This window comes from Chanodichthys erythropterus, chromosome 7 (assembly GCF_024489055.1).
Source record: "Chanodichthys erythropterus isolate Z2021 chromosome 7, ASM2448905v1, whole genome shotgun sequence".
NCBI classification, from domain to species: Eukaryota; Metazoa; Chordata; class Actinopteri; order Cypriniformes; family Xenocyprididae; genus Chanodichthys; species Chanodichthys erythropterus.
The window spans coordinates 43,351,586-43,371,882 of NC_090227.1; the positions used below are offsets into that span (position 1 = coordinate 43,351,586).

At 34.8% G+C, this 20,297-nt stretch overlaps 2 long non-coding RNA genes across 2 annotated transcripts; both read left to right on the forward strand.

Moving 5' to 3' along the window:
* The first annotated feature begins 5,547 nt into the window (after positions 1-5,547).
* Positions 5,548-9,305, forward strand: LOC137023487 (uncharacterized). Its single transcript, XR_010895545.1, has 7 exons — positions 5,548-5,769; positions 6,436-6,491; positions 6,738-6,825; positions 7,323-7,387; positions 7,497-7,650; positions 8,685-8,761; positions 8,912-9,305. It is a non-coding gene; the product is annotated as an uncharacterized lncRNA (long non-coding RNA).
* A 2,487-nt stretch (positions 9,306-11,792) lies between these two features.
* On the forward strand, positions 11,793-19,839 carry LOC137023488 (uncharacterized). The gene is made up of 3 exons (XR_010895546.1): positions 11,793-11,899; positions 18,466-18,554; positions 18,640-19,839. It is a non-coding gene; the product is annotated as an uncharacterized lncRNA (long non-coding RNA).
* The last annotated feature ends 458 nt before the right edge of the window (positions 19,840-20,297 follow it).

Consider the following 20,297-nt stretch of genomic DNA (forward strand, 5'->3'; position numbering starts at 1 on the left):
ATTCATCTATAAGCAACTGTTCTGAATTGATTGATTCATGTTTACTCTGAAATAATAGTTATGAGATCAGGAATATAACAGCAGCTTATCTGTTTTGTCTCTTCCACACAGAGATCATGTTAACGGGAACCCTTGAAGTCCTTCTGCATCTTTTATTTCTCTTCTCTGTCATGTTTAGCTGGGATCAAATCTGCCACACAGCTGAATATTGACCAGTTTATAAGAGTGAGCTGGTTAACGAAGGGTTTAAACAGGGCTTTCAAATTCTTCACACACCAGCACTCACTAGAAATGGCAGCAGAAATAGCAGTGGTCAGAGACATGGATGAAGGGCTGGTTATTGAAGAAGGACATGATGAAGAAGAAGAAAGAAAGCGACACAGAGAACGACAGCTGAACGAAAACCCAGATATTCTCTTCAGAGTTTATAGACGAGAAGAACTGCATGTTCTGCTCTTCAGACCCACGAATGACAGCTGGTGGATAAGAACACTTAAAGATCGATATACTGGCATCTTTGCTCAGTGGACTTTCAAACATACTGATGACCAGCGGATTCGCCATAATATGAATCTCTCTGGTGATCGGATTCAATTGCAGAGATTCTGTGATGACTTTCCAAACAATCGTTTGACGTCTCTTGATGACAATGATGAAGATATGAGAGCAACAATAGAAGATCTGAGAGCGAGAATACAAGATCTTGAATTGGAAAACAGAAGATGTAGTCTACAATGACACAATTCAAGCAAGAGCTGCCATAAACATGAGGTAAAACATTCACATTTTTTTTAAAACAGCAAATATTGAAATGATTAAAATGTTGTAGAATCATATCAGACAAATGTGAGTTGAGTGTTGTTAAAAGTTGTTCTAACTAACCCCAGTAAAACTTTGCTCTTGAATTAACAAAATGTATCTGCATCTATTTTTTCCTTTCATTTTATGTATTTGTGATGTGTTCATATTTCTTCCACCAGAGATGTTCAACAAATCATGACAACTGAGTCAAGAACTGAGTCCAGAACTTCTGCTAAATTATCGTCTGAAAACATTATTGTTCATGTTTAAGTTAAAAAAATGCTGAGAAAACTCACACCATGTAACAGTGCAAGTTGTTTCATCATCTAACAGCTGTTCTATTTTCCTGAGAATTGGTTCATGTTTACTTAATAATAGACTTGATTATGAATATAACAGAAGTTTATTTATTTTTTCATCTCTTCCACCCAGAGATCATGTTTTTACTTGAAAAATATGTATTTCTTGTATTTCTCTTTCTCTGTCATGTTCAAGCCGGACAGCTGTGATTAAATCTGTCACACTTTATACTCTAGTTTATGTTTCTCAGGGTGTGGTTATTGTTAAAAGTACATTTCTGTGTAAGCACAAACGATAGCAAAATACAATCGGGCCAGTTCTGGTTAGATTCTCGCCTGCCGGAGTCGGAGACTTACCACTCGGCCCGCTTCCATCTGCTGCACTCGGACCGGATGCCTGGTGTACTCACTGCCCGATTCCGGACCGAGTCAATCAGGCCAGATGCGGCAGCCGTTACCATGCAGAGGGACTTTAAGCAACAGCTGTTGATGGAACGGCAACGACGACCGGAAGTAAACTGTCAACTGCCGTAGCTAAAGAACGCAAAAATCACTAAGCAACAACAAAGAGGATGGCGTGGATCATTTAATCATTTGACATAGTAAACAATACATTACATGTAAATAAAAGCAAGAGAATGGTTGCTGTTGGCATTAAATGACATACAGATACAACTAAAATACCACATAACCATAGAACATAACATTTACTTATCTAGTCTGTCACGTATTATCGACTACGGCAAATCGGCAGTAGAACGTCAAGAAGTAGCAGTTAAATTTGCGCATGCGCAATGGAACGCCAGAATGCCGTTGCCGTTGTATCAGCAGCTGCTGCTTAAAGTCCCTAGTAGTACTGCCGCAATCAAGCCGGCATCGGGCCGTCGCAAATGCTCACAGCGCGCCAGAAACGGCCCAACCCCGTTTATATATCTACCATAGGCTACTGTTCATTCATTTTTCATTTAAATTTGATACCCAGCCAAAACACTTACTTACATTTTAATTACACTCTAAAAAATGCTGGGTTAAAAACAACCCAAGTTGGGTTGAAAATGGACAAACCCAGCGGTTGGGTTAAATGTTTGCCCAACCTGCTGGGTAGTTTTATTTAAACCAACTATTATTTAAAAATTGCTATATGGCTAGCTTAAAATGAACCCAAAATAGTTGGGAAATTAAAAACCAGATGCAATTAGAGACAACAATAATAGACAAAAGGTGAATGTTTATTAATAAGCTTTAATATTTTATTAATATAAATTTAATAGTTTATTAATATAAATGTATTAATAAGCAATTTAATAAATGTTTATTGTTTAATAATTATTCATTGAACATTAATAAATGTTCATTTCCAACATACTTTGGGTTAATTTTAATTAAGCAATACAGTAATTTTTAAACAATAGTTGAGTTAAATAAAACTACCCAGCAGGTTGGGCAAACATTTAACCCAACCGCTGGGTTAAAACAACCCAATTGCTGAGTTTGTCCATTTTCAACCCAACTTGGGTTGTTTTTAACCCAGCATTTTTTATAATACATAAATTAATAACATTACTTAAATCTATACAAATTTCACATTATATGAAAAGCAATTATATGTCCATTTGAAAAGAACTCACTTGATCTGGTTGGCATGAAAAGATTTTATTTACAAAAACAATTACAAAACTATATTACATCAAATAACAACAGTTGTTATACAATTATTGTAAAATAAATATTTACCACATTTTGAAAAATTATATTACTTATTCAATTTTACACTGTGCATAAGTATAGAAAACCTTAAAATGTTTTAAACACATTGGTAAATGGAAAAAGTTTTGCTGTTGTACTTATCAAAATAATGAGCTGAAGAACTTAGCTGAACTCTGCAGGATCAGCACCTCTGCAGGACTTCATTACATAAAAATACTAACTCAAAAAACAGCTAAAAAAATAAATAAAATAAACCTTCAGCTGTACAATTGAACATTTTTTTGAAGATTAGTCTTTTATTATAAAACTGAAGATCATCTTCTATCACAACTGCAGTGCTTGAAGGACTTGTGCTTTCATTGACCACAATGACAGAATCAGTGATGTCTGCCTCTCCCAACGCCTCCTGAAATAAGAATAGAGGGTCCAACTGTAAGTTTCACTCATTAGACTAAAAGTAGACAGTTACATTCACCGATACTAGCAATTCTGTTAATGCATTGAATACCTACATTTCAAGTCTTGAAGAATTGTGGGTCCTCCTCACACAGGTACACTGAGGAGCACGGAGGGCTACGGTGCGTTTCGTGTTGACATCATGCACACCCTTCAAAATCAAGCAAAAATTAAAATGTTAAACAAGCAAGCCAACTTAATTTTATATATAGTGAAGACAGTGATGGAGGTAGTAAGTGTTGACAAATTAACTCACCTGAAGATCATAATCATTTAAAATGTCACGCAGAGTCTCTGAAATCTTGTTGAGGCGTGCTGTTTTCAGTGATATGGTGTAACTTTGTACAAACCTAGAAAACCAAAAACACCAAAAAGTGTATAACCAACAGTGGATGTAGAGAAGAGAAAGACAAGTCTGTGTCCAGTTATCTGAGACATCATGCAACTTGCATTTCAACTCAGCAAGTTACCTTAAGTGTTGAAGCTCACTCTTCAGAAGCATCCAGTTCAGCCTGCAAATAAAGATTGAAAAGGTTTACTAATCATAGATAAAGCTACTGCTAGTTTATTCACATGAATGTAGGAATAAAATCACATTTCTCGGATCAGTGTGTTTAACAAAAAGCAGCAACACATGTTGCCCTACATTTTCTTCATTAAGATAACCTTACAAAATCAAATAAGAAAAAATAAAAATAAAAAATGTTTTGCTTTATTTACGTAAGTTCGCTCCAGACGCTTGTGAATATCTGCTACGCTGAAAGGATTCTTCAGGTAACGTCGGTTAGTGCAAAGATGTGACGTGGATGACAGCAGTTTACGTCGCTCAGTAAACTTAGAAATAATCATTACAGTAGCGGCGTTTACTCAGGTTTACATTCCACCTGTAAAGAGCAACAAAAGCTGTGATTGTGTGTTTGTGTTTTTCAGGCTTTAGTTCATGATCTGTAAATGTAAAATCAGCTTACATTTAGCATCTGAAGATGGTCTCTGACATACTAATGGATAGGATTGCAGTACATTCTCATCATAACAAAACAAATCAGTGAAACTAGCTTATGTAGCCTAACTAGCTTATGTATTTAGTTAATTGAGGTTATTTGAAAACAATGATCTTCTATGACAGTTTAAACAAATCCTCCTCACTCACCTTCTTGAAGAAACAAGGAATAAAACAACTTTTGCTTATTATTTTGCATTTATATAAATATATGAGCGTGGAAACTAAAAACAAACAACAAACCTGCTCTTTCTCATGTGTGCAGGCTTCATCATCCTCTTCCTCAGCTCTTTGTTTGCAGATCGGAGTGTTGCTCGTCAAAGTTTAGTGCAGCGTAAACACTCGAGATCCACTTAATGCTTAGATCAAAGATGAAAAAGATTTCGTCCGTGTAGGCCTATTAGCTGTAGGGGCATACTGAAAGTTTTTAGACAAGCCAAGAAAGCCGCGTTCACGGCAGTCACGTGAAGTTAACAGCAAGTTTCTTTATAAGCGTCTGCTAAGTAAACATACTAAAATGTAAATGTGCGTCGATGCTTACCAGAATGTTGTCCAAATGACCTCAAACATTAATATATCTTGGTAAATAAATCCATTGTTTTGCTCGCGTCCGCTCCAAACCGCACAAACATGGCGGATATCACCCACAAACACAGGTGCGAGACCCCTCCCCCGCCGCGCGCGAGACAAACACAGGTGCGAGACCCCTCCCCCGCCGCGCGCGAGACAAACACAGGTACCTCCCCCGCCGCGCGCGTGAAGATGAATGAATCACCTGAGCGCGCAGTGAAGGGCGTTTAAAATACGTGAAAGCGTATAAAATAATGAATTGCTACATTACTTATAAATAGATTTGATATTATATATATAAAGAATGTTCTTTCTTATATGCCAATTTTATTATATTACACTCTAAAAAAAAATGGTTCTTCAGCGGTTCTTCAGCGGTTCTTTGGGGTGGTTAAGGTGCTATATAGCACCGCTACCTTATAAAGAACCAGTAAAGCACCTGTATGGTTCTTCAGCGGTTCTTCAGTGGTTCTTCAGCGGTTCCTTGCTGTGGTTAAGGTGCTATATAGCACCACTGCCATACAAAGAACCTGTTAAGCCTCTGTATAGTTCTTTAAAGGTTCTCTAACTCTCTTATTCTCTTAGTTTAGGTGGGGAAAGGATTAAAAACAACATTAAATTACAGTGTATTTTCTAAACATAACCTGGTTCTCAACCTTTTTGTCCCCAAGCCCCTCTACACTGTTAGTGAATAAGGGTGTAAGTTGGATTGCTATAACTATTTGAGTCTGATTACTTCGTCTTTCTGCGAATTGCTCTCAATATTATAGTAGGCTACACTCAACTGCTCAAATATCTCACTTTCGGCCAAAGGATAATTTCTCTTTAAGGACCCCGTGACAGACGGTTTTTTTTTCTGACGTCATGACTCAAGTGACTTTCTGGAGTTTTCTGCTCGGCCGCCATTTTCTTTCCCCTGGACTCGGATGAAATAAGGTAGGTTGGAAATGTTTTAATTAATATACTCGAAAATGCAAAGGTTGAACATGTGTTTTAGCGGTTTAGAGTTAATTAGCGTTGTTTGTGAACATGAATACTAACGAAATCGTAACTAACCGAATTTTTGAATTTTCGCGGCCTGCAGTAACGTTATAAAGGTTAGCGCTAATTGAATATTTCTATTCTATACAAGATGTTGCATTACTCGTTTTATTCTATAGAAATGTATTGTTGTAGTGTTTGGACCATGTAAATATGTCTCTAAATAATTTTTAAAAGAAACGTCTCCTTTACCGTGTAAGCAGCGCGTGCTATTTGAAATGATGCGGGAAGGAAGTGCGTGGGGAGCGGGAGAGACGCTCGAGTCGAGGCTGAGGGGATCCTCGCATTACAATTATTGAGTTTAGGTTTTTAAAGTAATGTTTGTCAGTTCTTTTATTTGTCTTTTTCACGTTAGCTCTGATTTGTTCGACCAAAATGACGAAGAAAGTGTGTGAGTAAAGACATATTTAAGGCTTAACGTTACTTCATTTGACTAGTGCGAGGTGTTTTTTTTTGTAGAATGAAATGGCTGAGTATTTACACTACTAATTAATTACTTGCACTGCAGCAAACAAGTTTTTTTTTTCCATTTATAAAGACTGATTCCCCTCCCCCTTTTAGGATCTAAAGCTCCTCAATGTTTGACGACTAAGGACACTTTGCAATAACTTTACATGGTAAGTAATTTCTATAAAAACGGCTATAATTGTTAATAGATAATATGAATTACCAGTGTTGGACATGTTTGAATAAAATCCATCTAATGCTGTCTATTGACTTGAATGTCATCCTCATTAACAAACTTTAGACTAAGAATTATCCATTCCAAAACATTCATCAACTCCCTCTTATGCCATCTCAAATGCATGCGACTTTTTTTCTTGTTGTTTTGTATTAATTATTATTATTTTTTTTTTTGACAGTAGCCATTGACATTAAATTAATCACAGTTCCAGCTAAAAATCTTTACTGTTCTACTGAAGAAAAAAAGTCAACTTGGATGGCCTGATGGTAAGTAAATTAACAGCTAGCTTTCATTTTTCGTGAAATATCCCTTTAATCAAGAATGATTAAATATATTAGGGTGTAAAGCTAATTTATTAATTGATGCATGTCTTATTTTCAGACTTATAATTATATATTATAAATTCATAATTTTAAATGAAACCAATGACTGATTCAGATGCATTTCTTAATTACAAATCTGTAGTATTTTAGCACTGACGAAGGCCTGTGTGCTGAAACGCATTGGAAAAATAAAGAATTGATTTTTTTTTTTTTAGCTCCTTTTTATTTATTTATTTATTTATTTGATCCCTCAATGCCACAAGTGTTGCTGGTATTGTCCATAAATATATTAATTGCAAATTTGGCCAGTCATTAATATGAATTATTTTCTTTTTCTTGTCCTTTGCTATTGCATATCTGCAAAAATTTGATTTCCTATTACAGATTATTGTGCTTTTTTTTTTTAATTAAGAAAATTAATCACAATTGCTTTATCACAGGCTGAAAACATTCACCTGAGAGAAAGTCCTGAAGACCTCATCAAGGAGTACTTTCTGAGTTGAACGTAAGAACGTATTTTGGTTTATTTTCAGAAAAATAAGTCTAAATTTGTGTATTTTGTAGTTATGCTAGCAAAAGGTGACCGAATTTGTTTTTTTTATGTTTACTATTAGGATAACCAGACAGATGATTGAGGAGCAGCTCACCATGGCAATGTTCATTATTTGGAAGGAGGGGGAGAACTTCATGAACCATCTGCTGACATTGAGGGAGTTAAAGTTTTGAATCAACTTACTTCAGTTACATCAGCTTGTGCCCTGCTTCTAGGTATGACATACATCATCAACCTGGCTTGTCCGAAACCACTTTGATTTACTTTGTATGTATATGTTAGAGCTGCACAATTTATCGTAGAAAGGTCGCAATCTCGATTCAAACACCCACGCGATCCTACTTTATTAATGACAATGATTCGCCTGCGTCTGTTAAACCTTTGACAAAAACATTCAGTGTTCATGCTGCCACTGATCCAGAGACAGCAGTTTTGAACCACACTGTAGTTATTCAAGGATTTGGTTATTTGATTTCTTTCACAAATATTAAAATTATCACATAAGTAATAAGACAAAAGGATATAAACACTGGACATCAGACAGCGATCAAAATAGAGAAAATCTAAACTAACATGATGCTTCAAATAACTGTTGTATATAAATTACCTTGTTAAGCCACTAGGTGGCAACCAGTGACATTGTCATTGAATCATTTATTCAATAGATTGGATAAGGTTAAACCCTGATTCATCCAGTAGTGAAACAAGTATTTATTAATGAGCCATTAATATATTCAAAACCATTTTTTAAAAATAATTCATTCAAATTAAACATTTTCCGGCAATTAGAGTCCAGCTATTAATATTTTGCTAGAACTAGTAAAATAAATGTAATTTTTAGTTGTCTATTTAGAATCGTGGGAGAATTGCGATCTCTATTTGAAACCAAAAAATCATGATTCTCATTTCATCCAGAATCCTGCAGCTCTAGTGTATGTCTCGTACAAATGTGAAGTTGTATGAATATCCAGATTTGTGCAAGGGTAATCACCTTTAAAGGATTAGTTTACCCAAAAATGAAAATTCTGTCATTAATTACTCACCCTCATCATTGGAGGAACAGAAACCTCTCAGACTTCATCAAAAAGATCTTAATTTGTTTTGAGTTCAGAAAAAGCATACGCATAAAATACGAAGTATACTTTGGGCTTTACACACAGTAATGAATGTTTAAAAAGCAAAACAAAAAAGTATTGGGTAAAAGCATCCCCCATGTTATGTTAACCTGATGATGTTATTTTGTTTAAAGGCCTACAGTTGGAAGCAGCTGTTCTCCTCTTGCCTGCACTGTTCAAGGTGGACCTGGGGTTGCTGTTTGACATTGAGGTGAGCCATGAACAGTTGACTACAGTGTGTGAAGCACAATCTAATCAAAGCACGACACTTATTGCACATTTTGTTATAATTTAGCTTATAAGGTTTGCCTTTCAAATAAATATGTGAAGATGGTTAATGCTATTATCCCCTCTTCTCCAGGGCCATGCTCAGACCAGCCCTCCTGTCATCCCAACACCTAAGATAGTGCCTGAAGCCTGCGGGAGGATCATCTCATGCAGTATGACCACATTTTGTTCACGTTGGATGGCCAGTTAATCACAGAGTAGAGTGAGGACGTCTTGATGGCACTGGGCCTCCTCCTATGTGTATATTTTGCGTTTGGAATCGAATCCAATCCAGTGCCCTAAAGGACTGAAAAAGACACTGATCTTTTTGAAGTATGTTGTTTTGAAATTGAAGTATGCAGTCGGACTTCCAGGCACTGTAAAATGAGTGTACAACTCAATCTGTGAGTAGACTTTTGGAGTCAATACTCTCTCTTGCTCCCTTTCTTATGGTTTAAGTTCCAGTTTTCTATATTTTTTTTTGAAATCCCGAAGGACAAAAAGAAACTGCAGGACTTCAGAGCATAACTCAGTATGTAAAAACAGGACTATTGTCTTCAAAAATGTACATATTTCAAGCTTGTTGCATTATTTTGTATGTTTATAAAAGGGGAGTATAATGTGAGTTTATTTGCTGCTGAAAGAAATAAATTAAAAGGTTTTGAAAGTGTAATGTATTTTGTTTTTCAGTAAGCATTTAGTACATGATTTTGAATCTTTGAAGTCATGATTTGGTAAGAAATTATTAATTATCGTTCATAAAAGTGTAATTTAGAAGCATATTGACTCATCTACAGTAGTACCTGGCATGATAACAGGCCCTGCTAGCTCAAAAAACAATATATGGCACCTCTAATTTGACAAATGTGCTAGAAAACTTTAAGAATAGGTGCTATATAGCACCAGAAAAGGTTCCCCTATCATAACGAGCCAAAGAACCACTGCTGGTACTATATGGCACCTCTTATGGTTCTATATAGCACCATACGACAAGGTGCCATATAGCACCTTTAAAGATAGGTGCTATATAGCACCAAAAAAGGTTCCGCTATGATTACGAGCCAAAGAACCATTTTTGGTGCTATATAGCACCATTTTTCTTTAGAGTGTAGGTTTTACCGCAGATATGTTGTTATTGATAAATTCGCTACATTAAACGTGTAACGTTAGTAAATTCATATCAGATACTACCAGGAAACAAAGTCAATTTTAAAGGGATAGTTCACCCAAAAATTAAAATTTGATATTTATCTGCTTACCCCCAGTACATCCAAGATGTAGGTGAATTTGTTTCTTCAGTCGAATGCAAATTATGATTTTTAACTGCAACCGCTGCCGTCTGTCAGTCAAATAATAGCAGTAGATGGGAACTTCTACTGTAACAGTAAATAAAACTTGCTTAGACAAATCCAAATTAAACCCTGCGGCTCGTGACGACACATTGATGTCCTAAGACACGAAACGATCGGTTTGTGTGAGAAAACGAACAGTATTTATATCATTTTTTACCTCTAATACACCACTATGTCCAACTTCGTTCAGCATCCTGTTAGTGAGGTCAAAAAACCCGCTCTACTGACGGAAGTGATGTCTCGCCCATATACTTCAATGAGCGCGAGACATCACTTCCGTTGTCAGAGCGTGATCAGACCTCACTAACCGGAAGTTGGACATAGTGGTGTATTAGAGGTAAAAAATGATATAAATACTGTTCGGTTTCTCGCACAAACCGATCGTTTCGTGTCTTAGGACATCAATGTGCCGTCACGAGCCGCAGGGTTTAATTTGGATTTGTCTATGGAAGTTTTTTCGACTCTTATTGTTCAAGTTCCCAATCACTCCTATTATTTGACTGACAGACGGCAGCGGTTGCAGTTAAAAATCATAATTTGCGTTCGACTGAAGGAAAAAAGTCACCTACATCTTGGATGCGCTGGGGGTAAGCAGATAAATATCAAATTTTCATTTTTGGGTGAACTATCCCTTTAAGACAATTTTAATTACTGCTTATGTAACCATCTGTGAGTGAACATAAGCCGAGTCATTGCCAGAAGTGGCACAGATCTCTATAGCCAGAGTTGGGCCAGTTACAGTGAACAGGAATCGGCCCAGTGCTTCACAGCCGTAACAAATATACATGTGCCAGAGCGAGCTGCGGGCCACAATCGGCCCGGTTAACACGCGCCGATGCCGATTCTGAGCCGCAGGCGCCGCGGAGCAGCCGAGCTCGGGCCGATTACTACATGCTATCTGGTACCTTATTAAATCATGACTACAACAAATCTAATGGACATTTCCACTGTTAACACACACTGTAAACCTTAAGTGGCAGGACATGATGTCATACTGTATGGGGTAAGTTGTCACAGTGGAATTATGCCTTTCACACACTAACACATAATCTGTTATATTTGTCTTAGTTTCATTTTCACAGACTTTCTATTCAGTTTCCTTTTTCCTTCTAGTTCCTGCCAGTCTTTAGTTGTCTCTATCAGGGCAAATTTGCACATTTACATCCTCTTCAAAGCCTAATACAAAAATTAATAAGACAGCAATTTGCTACATTCCCACCATACTGAATTCCTAAATTAAAAAAAAAAAAAAAATGAAATACTATCAAAACCCATCAGCATCAGCAGAACAAATAAATGTAGAAATAAAGAAATGTAGAAATGAATGAAATGAACAAATATGGAAATAAAAACATAAATAAACAAACAAATAAATTTGAAATGAATAAATGTTTAAATAAATATACATAAATAAGAAAATAAATGTATAAATAATTATATTTATTTTTATTTTTTGCTTTTCTTTGTAGCCTATATTTATTTATGTATTCATTTATTTTTTTGCAGACTTGGGATTCCACCAGAGGGAGTGCTTCTGTTTCTGTTTTCCCTCTCCCTTGACTCAGAAAACGAAACTGTGAAAGCACTGTGTGAAACTGACATTTACCGTGACGTTTTTAGTGCCTGCAACAGCCTGAGAGCTAAAACATCAGCGAAGCGCTGGAGAACAACATTTGCTGCAATCAAAAAAAGCTAGCTTTCATTTGACCATTGGACAAAGATCTAGGACGGTAAGTCTTTTCCCGGATATTTTAACCCCTTCAGACCTGAATTATGTTCCACTGAGCAAAAAAATTGTATCCACTTGATATTTGCTCATCTTTAATGCATAAATGAGTCTAAAAAAAAAAGATTTGTGCAAACTCATTTTTTTATTAGATTTTTTTCATGTCCACTACAATGGACATCAGGGCTCAAGCAACAAAAAAATTGTCATATTTTAACCATTCAGTTCTTGAGCTAGAGTTCAAACACAATATGTGAACCATAGCATTGAATATTTTTGAAAAGAACACATACTGTAACAAAGAGCAATGCAATACGAATGTAGAGAAAATGTAAGATGATAAGATGAATTCTCAAAAAACTTGTTTTATTATTTTTGTTGTTTGCAGTGGGTGAATGGGAATATGTGTGTATAATGTTTGTGTGTGTTTGTTGGTGTGTTGTGTGTACTTGCTGTTTTTGATGCATATATGATTGTGTGCATATAGCATCAGGGCATCAGTGTGTGTGTGTGCGCGCATGTGTGCACGTGTGTGTGTGATTTTGTGTGTGTTTGTGTGTGTGTGTGTTGCAGTGTGTGCACTCATTTCACATTTGCTATGCTGTTTTTCACTAAAACTAATAAAAAAAAACTGAATGACAGCTTATGATCACAACATAGAAGACAAAAGTTTTGCAAAATCAGAAAAAAAAAAGAAAACAATTTTTTTGATTAAGACCCAATGTCCATTGTGATGGACATCAAACTTCAAAAAAATCCTGTGTTCTTCAGCTCTGAAAGATTTTCAAATTAAGTTTGAATATTATCACTTGATAGTATAAAGATTATAATAGGTGCAAGTTGATGATGCCATGAACATAGATCTTCATGTAAAAGATAAAAAAGGAGCTGCTCTTCCTCCTCCTGTCTAGTTGGTTAGTAATGCCTGTCTTTGGTGATGCCTGAAGCCCAATCAGATTAAGTTCTGGGTCATTCTTTCATTGTGATTGGTGGATCAGGGACTAATCAGTGACCAGGCAGTACTTATATTATAAAAACATAAAATCTTATTGGTCTAAACCAAAATCCATGTGATGTCCATCCCAATGGACGCCAGGTCTGAAGGGGTTAAGTAGCCTACCACAAACTACAAAACGTTTCGCACAGTATCTAGCCTAAGAGATCTGATAACACTGATGAAAATGAAAATTCGATCTCAGTCAAACTATAACTAACCACACAAAAACAAGATTATTCAAAGTAAAATTAAAGGATGAATAGGCCTATAGCTTATTTCTAAACCGAAAAATATGGCTTATATTCAGGGTGCTAAATTAACTTTTTTGATCACCAGCCAATCAGAGTTTGCACTAGCCAAATTTTTGTCCGGTGAAAATAAGAGAAATTATGAGTGCCACTGAATGCATTTGATCATTTTATTAACATTTTTGGCATGAAAAACACATATAAAGTACAATGCATACAACAAAATATGCACAGAAAGTGCAAACATTTCATCTGGCTATCAGTAAGCTTTTCTTCTTAAGAGGTAAATCAGAATCTGAGCCACCCTCTGATCCTTTTGTTCCATATTTAAGTTTCAGGAGTGATAACCGCATTTAAATGCGGGAGTGAATCCCCTAAATTATCATTACATGTGTGTACAGAACAGGACTCACTCTGGAAAATACGATGATTGACAGCTTGGAAACCATAGCGATGTTCGGGCGTCTTTTGTGTTTGGTATCCGTTATCATGACCAAAATAATATTAAAGTGACAAAACACTCGCTATTTTCAACAATTTACCACATTAACGTTACACATTCGACTTAGACATCGTGTTTTGTTTATGCTTGTACAGCCTGTTTCACACAGAGCGCGCTGGTCACTCATTATAAAGCCTGTTTGGGCTTGTTGTTTAAGCTCGTCTCATAAAGCGAACAGGTTTATTGAGTTATTAAGTGAGCAGACATGATCGTACCAAAGCCACTGGAAGGCATGCCTGCAAGGTTTAGCCAAAAAAGTGTAACGGCTAAAGCTAACGCTCCGGCGGCGGTACGCAGGGAACGAGACCGAAGGCTGTTTTTTGAATGGAAGTCAATGGATGAGAGACTTCACTATGCTGATTAAACAGCTTTTGTGGGGAAATAGCTAATCATTTAATTAATAGACAGCCTGTTTGCCAATCTTCAGCATGTTTTACACTAAACAATACTGTCTTTGGGAAATATATGTAGATTTTAGTTTGATAAAAATGTATTTTTTAAGAGAAAGCAGACTAGGAACGTTGCGACTGACGTCACTGCCATTACACGATAGGCTGAGAGGGGCCACATGTGATTAAGTCAGCCGTTACACTTTCTCCAATGTTAACAGATCCAGACCCTCTTATCTCCCCATTATATACAATCTCTGGCTCGTGCTTTCCTTGTGATTGACAACACATACAGAAGAGAGACTCATGCATCATCGGCCAAACTGTCTAGTAAGTAATCTTTGAGGCCACAGTTGTGGTGTGACTAAATGAAATACGAGGTTTGGACATGCCTTTACAAGAAGTCGCACATGAAATGAATGACTTAGTTAAGATGGGCAATTTATTCAAAATCCTATATCACGGTTTAAGTCATTTAATATCACCCTAACTTTAGGCTATGTAAAGGTTACCATCTTTATTCCGGACATGGCCGAAAAACATCACCTGATCGTGTTTTCTAAAGTGTCTTGGCACACATGAACAGCAGCTTCCTTCAACAAATCTGATAACAGATAGGTTACTTTGACACGGAAGCGCGTGGAATTATCCACTATTAAAGGTGCCCTAGAATCAAAAATTGAATTTACCTCGGCATAGTTGAATAACAAGAGTTCAGTACATGGAAAAGACATACAGTGAGTCTCAAGCTCCATTGTTTTCTCCTTCTTATGTAAATCTCATTTGTTTAAAAGACGGCGAATCTGTGACACAACAGTCGGGATCATTAATATGTATGACCCCAATATTTGCATATGCCAGCTCATGTTCAAGCCATTAGACAAGAGCAGCCAGTATTAACGTCTGGATCTGTGCACAGCTGAATCATCAGACTAGGTAAGCAAGCAAGAACAACAGCGAAAAATGGCAGATGGAGCGATAATAACTGACATGATCCATGATTACATGATATTTTTAGTGATATTTGTAAATTGTCTTTCTAAATGTTTCGTTAGCATGTTGCTAATGTACTGTTAAATGTGGTTAAAGTTACCATCGTTTCTTACTGTATTCACGGAGACAAGAGCCGTCGCTATTTTCATTTTTAAACACTTGCAGTCTGTATAATTCATAAACACAACTTCATTCTTTATAAATCTCTCCAACAGTGTGTAATGTTAGCTTTAGCCACGGAGCATAGCCTCAAATTCACTCAGAATCAAATGTAAACATCCAAATAAATACTTCACTCACATGATTCGATGCATGCATGCAGCATGCATGATGAACATCTTGAAAAGATCCATTTGAGGGTTATATAATGTAAAATCACTAGATGGATAAGAGCTTGCGGTTATTGTCATTGAGACTCGCACACCAGCTCAGAACGCGGAGAGGAATCAGCGCACATTTCACTGAAGTCTATGCAAGCATATTGATCAATGCGTTTGAAACACGGCTGCAAATACAGTAGCCTACATTTGCGTTTCCTAATTTGCATGCAGAACATGTGACAATTCAAATGCTTAAAATATAACGCATATTTGCATAGATGCTGCTCCTACTGATTAATCACAAGTCATCAATTAGAATTATTCAAACAAAAAGTGCATGTAAACGCACACGCATCTCACGCCGTACATTGTAGCTACACAGATGCATCATGCCCATTCAAAAAGCACATGTCCTGTCTTTTCAGATTTTTGAGCCAAGCACATTTTTAATGTAGGGCCTAACTTCCAAAAACAATGTTGACAGCAACAAACTTTTCGATTAAGAGGTGGTATTTCCCCTTTATAAAATGATTTTCCAGGGGCATTTTAATCAATATGAATCATCATATATGTCAAGTTCTTAATTTTAATTTATAATTTTCTTAAATTTGTGTCTGCCTCATTAGCATACAGACAAAGAAATTTAGAAATAAATAAAAGTGAGGAAAAAATACAATTATGCATAAATAAGGAAATAACAGTATAAATACTCATTTATGTATTTTTTAAATTTCCTTGTATATTTATTTATGTTTATGTTTTTTTGTTTTTTTTTTACATTTCTTATATTAATTTGCGTATTTATTTCGTTATTGTTTTTGCAGGTTTAGTCCGCCATACTCACCGAAAAACAAATTAACTTTTTAAATGTCTTCTGTATGGAAGAGGATTAGGGCCAAGCAATAATAAAAAAATAAAACCATCTCGAGATTAAAGTTGTTAAATTTCAAGAAAAAAGTCGAGATAAAATGTTGAGAATAAAGTTATTAAATTACGAGAAAAAAGTTGTTAGATTATGAGAACAAATTCGTTAAATTATGAGAAAAAAAATTAGATAAAATGTTGAGAATAAAGTCATTAAATTACGAGAAAAATGTCACATGATATTTTTCTCATAATTTAACGAATTTGTTCTTCTTGTTATTCTCAATATTTTATCTTGACTTTTTTCTCGAAATTTAACGACATTTTCTCATAATTTAACAAATTTGTTCTCGTAATCTAGCGACTTTTTTCTCGTAATTTAATGACTTTATTCTCAACATTTTATCTCGACTTTTTTCTCGAAATTTAACGTAATTTTTCTCATAATTTAACGAATTTGTTATCGTAATTTAACAACAATTTTTTTCTCGTAATTTAATGACTTTATTCTCGACATTTTATCTCGACTTTTTTCTCGAAATTTAACGACATTTTCTCATAATTTAATGAATTTGTTCTCATAATCTAACGACTTTTTTCTCGTAATTTAATGACTTTATTCTCAACATTTTATCTCGACCTTTTTCTTGAAATTTAACAACTTTTTTCTCATAATTTAACAAGTTTAATCTCAACATTTTATCTCGACTTTTTTCTCATAATTTAACAACATTTTCTCATAATTTAATGAATTTGTTCTCGTAATTTAAGGACTTTTTTCTCGTAATTTAATGACTTTAATCTCAACTTTTTATCTCAGCCTTTTTCTCGAAATTTAACGTAATTTTTCTCATAATTTAACGAATTTGTTCTCGTAATCTAACGACTTTTTTCTCGTAATTTAATGACTTTATTCTCAACATTTTATCTCGACTTTTTTCTCTAAATTTAATGTAATTTTTCTCATAATTTAACGAATTTGTTATCGTAATTTAACAACAATTTTTTTCTCGTAATTTAATGACTTTATTCTCGACATTTTATCTCGACTTTTTTCTCGAAATTTAACGACATTTTCTCATAATTTAATGAATTTGTTCTCGTAATCTAACGACTTTTTTCTCGTAATTTAATGACTTTATTCTCAACATTTTATCTCGACCTTTTTCTTGAAATTTAACAACTTTTTTCTCGTAATTTAACAAGTTTAATCTCAACATTTTATTTCGACTTTTTTCTCATAATTTAACGACATTTTCTCATAATTTAATGAATTTGTTCTCGTAATTTAAGGACTTTTTTCTCGTAATTTAATTACTTTAATCTCAACTTTTTATCTCAGCCTTTTTCTCGAAATTTAACGTAATTTTTCTCATAATTTAACGAATTTGTTCTCGTAATCTAACGACTTTTTTCTCGTAATTTAATGACTTTATTCTCGACATTTTATCTCGACTTTTTTATCGAAATTTAACGACATTTTCTCATAATTTAATGAATTTGTTCTCGTAATCTAACGACTTTTTTCTCGTAATTTAATGGCTTTATTCTCAACATTTTACCTCGACCTTTTTCTCAAAATTTAACAACTTTTTTCTCGTAATTTAACAAGTTTAATCTCAACATTTTATCTCAACTTTTTTCTCATAATTTAACGACATTTTCTCATAATTTAATTAATTTGTTCTCGTAATTTAAGGACTTTTTTCTCGTAATTTAATGACTTTAATCTCAACTTTTTATCTCAGCCTTTTTCTCGAAATTTAACGTAATTTTTCTCATAATTTAACAAATTTGTTATCGTAATTTAACAACTTTTTTCTCGTAATTTAATGACTTTATTCTCAACATTTTATCTTGACTTTTTTCTCGAAATTTAACGACATTTTCTCATAATTTAATTAATTTGTTCTCGTAATCTAACAACTTTTTTCTCGTAATTTAACAAGTTTATTCTCAACAATTTATTTCGACTTTTTTCTAGAAATTTAACGAGTTTTTTTCTCGAAATTTAACAACTTTAATCTCGAGATGGTTTTATTTTTTTATTATTGCTTGGCCCTAATCCTCTTCCGTACTTCTGAGAAGGTAATAAATGAGAGGGGAGAATTAAGAAAACATTCTGCTATATGTAATAATCATGATTGATTATTTTTATCACTTCAGGGTCAAAAGACCCCTCCACTTCTGATAACCCTGTTTATTTTGAGATAATGACTGTTAATTGTTCCTCATAAATGATTGTATATGATGACAGTGTGGATCTTCCAGGTGAGTGTGGATCTTCAGTGTGGACAGTATGGATCTTCCGGCTAAGCTCTCCACCCTCTCAATGGACACTTCATTGTAAGTACACTCTAAAAATGATGACAAGAGGAAGTTAAACATAAATTCATAAATGTGTATTTATTTAATTATTTATTTTTCCAAGATGTTACCCCCGTTTTCAACCTGACACGGAAAGCATAATGTCTGTGATGCATGAACTGAAGGAAAAGAACTTTTCAGACAACACGCTTCTCTCCAACTTGGAATTTGCTGAGAGATTCCTTCAATGCCATCCTCTAAAGCAGAACTCAAAGTTGTTGGTTAAAGGAAACTACTCTTGTGTACAAATTGGTGACAGTATACAGGTGATCTTTACTGTAAGATCAGAAAACAACCAAGTCTTTGTGAATGTCTGTATCCATGACATATTTGGTGGAAGAGTCTCAAAGGATTCCATTACAGCCAGTCACTTTTTCAACCACTCTTGCCAAGATGAGTTTAAATCCTGTTTTACACAGGCTCAAGAAGCTGTTCCTAAAGAGGGTCTGACAAGACTACACGTTATATGCAACAGGTTCTCAGTCACCTACAGCACCAAATTGTATGGTCCAGGCCCGACTGTGGAAACAAAGTGTCGGTTAAAGCTTGAGAACTTCACTGCTGAGAGTTTGCTGAACAAAAAAGTCTGGCTGCAGAAAGAGAAGCCCACATGTCACGGTTTGATAGCATGTGTACACTATCTCACAAAGCAACGCCTTACCAGAAGCTTCTCTTCATTGTTTAGCTTTAGATTTGTCATCCATGCGGACAAAGAAATAATCAAAATCTCTCAAGGTGAAAACGTTACCAACGAGTATGTATTGCTACATGATGATGAGGGGGTCTCGATGTTTCCTCCAACACTGTAATAGAAGCTATGACAGAATACTGCAACATAATAAAAATAAATATAATCACAGACATGATTAAATGAATTAATTTCCCACATAATCACAAATCTTCACAACTAAATGTTTGTTTAAAATATTAGCCCTCAAGTAACAATGCCGTAACCTCTTCAGTCAGTATATGCAAAGTGTATCTTTTGTTTTGTGCTTTGTGACGAAGAAATGTTTTAATAGATTTACATTTGCATGCTTCATCTGTGTTTGCTGACAAAAAAATCTATTATGCTGTATTGTTTATAATCTTTAATATCATAATAATAGATGTAAATAAACAGCTTGATTCTTTGTAGTTCTGTATCCTGCATGTTGAATTTTATTAAGTGATGAAGATCAGATTTGAATGTATAAAGTAATGCACAAACATTTTAACAGTTATGAAATAAGTTACAGTGAATTTAAAGCATAATAAAACAGTATGAAACAACTTGGTGTATGTTTGAATGACTAATTGTGTGGATGAATAAATGTGCACTAAAACACATCTCACCAGTTGAGTTTTTAATTAATCACCAGACTTCCATCAGCTGCTCTTTCCTTCTCTAGTTTTGCTGTCAGAAGAAAGAGTGAAACATCCAGTAAGATACAAAACATTATATTCGGTTACTTATTACATGCATATGATAAATCACACACCAGTCTGCGGTAACACTTTATTTTATTAGCATGCATGTTACTAGAATATTGGCTGTTTATTAGTAATTATTATAGGGTTAGTTCACCCAAAAATTAAAATTCTGTCATTAATTACTCACCCTCATGTTGTTTTACACCCGTAAGACCTTCATTAATCTTCAGAACACAAATTAAGATATTTTAGTTGAAATCCGATGGCTCAGTTAGGCCTTCATACACAGCAAAATCCCATATGGTGCAT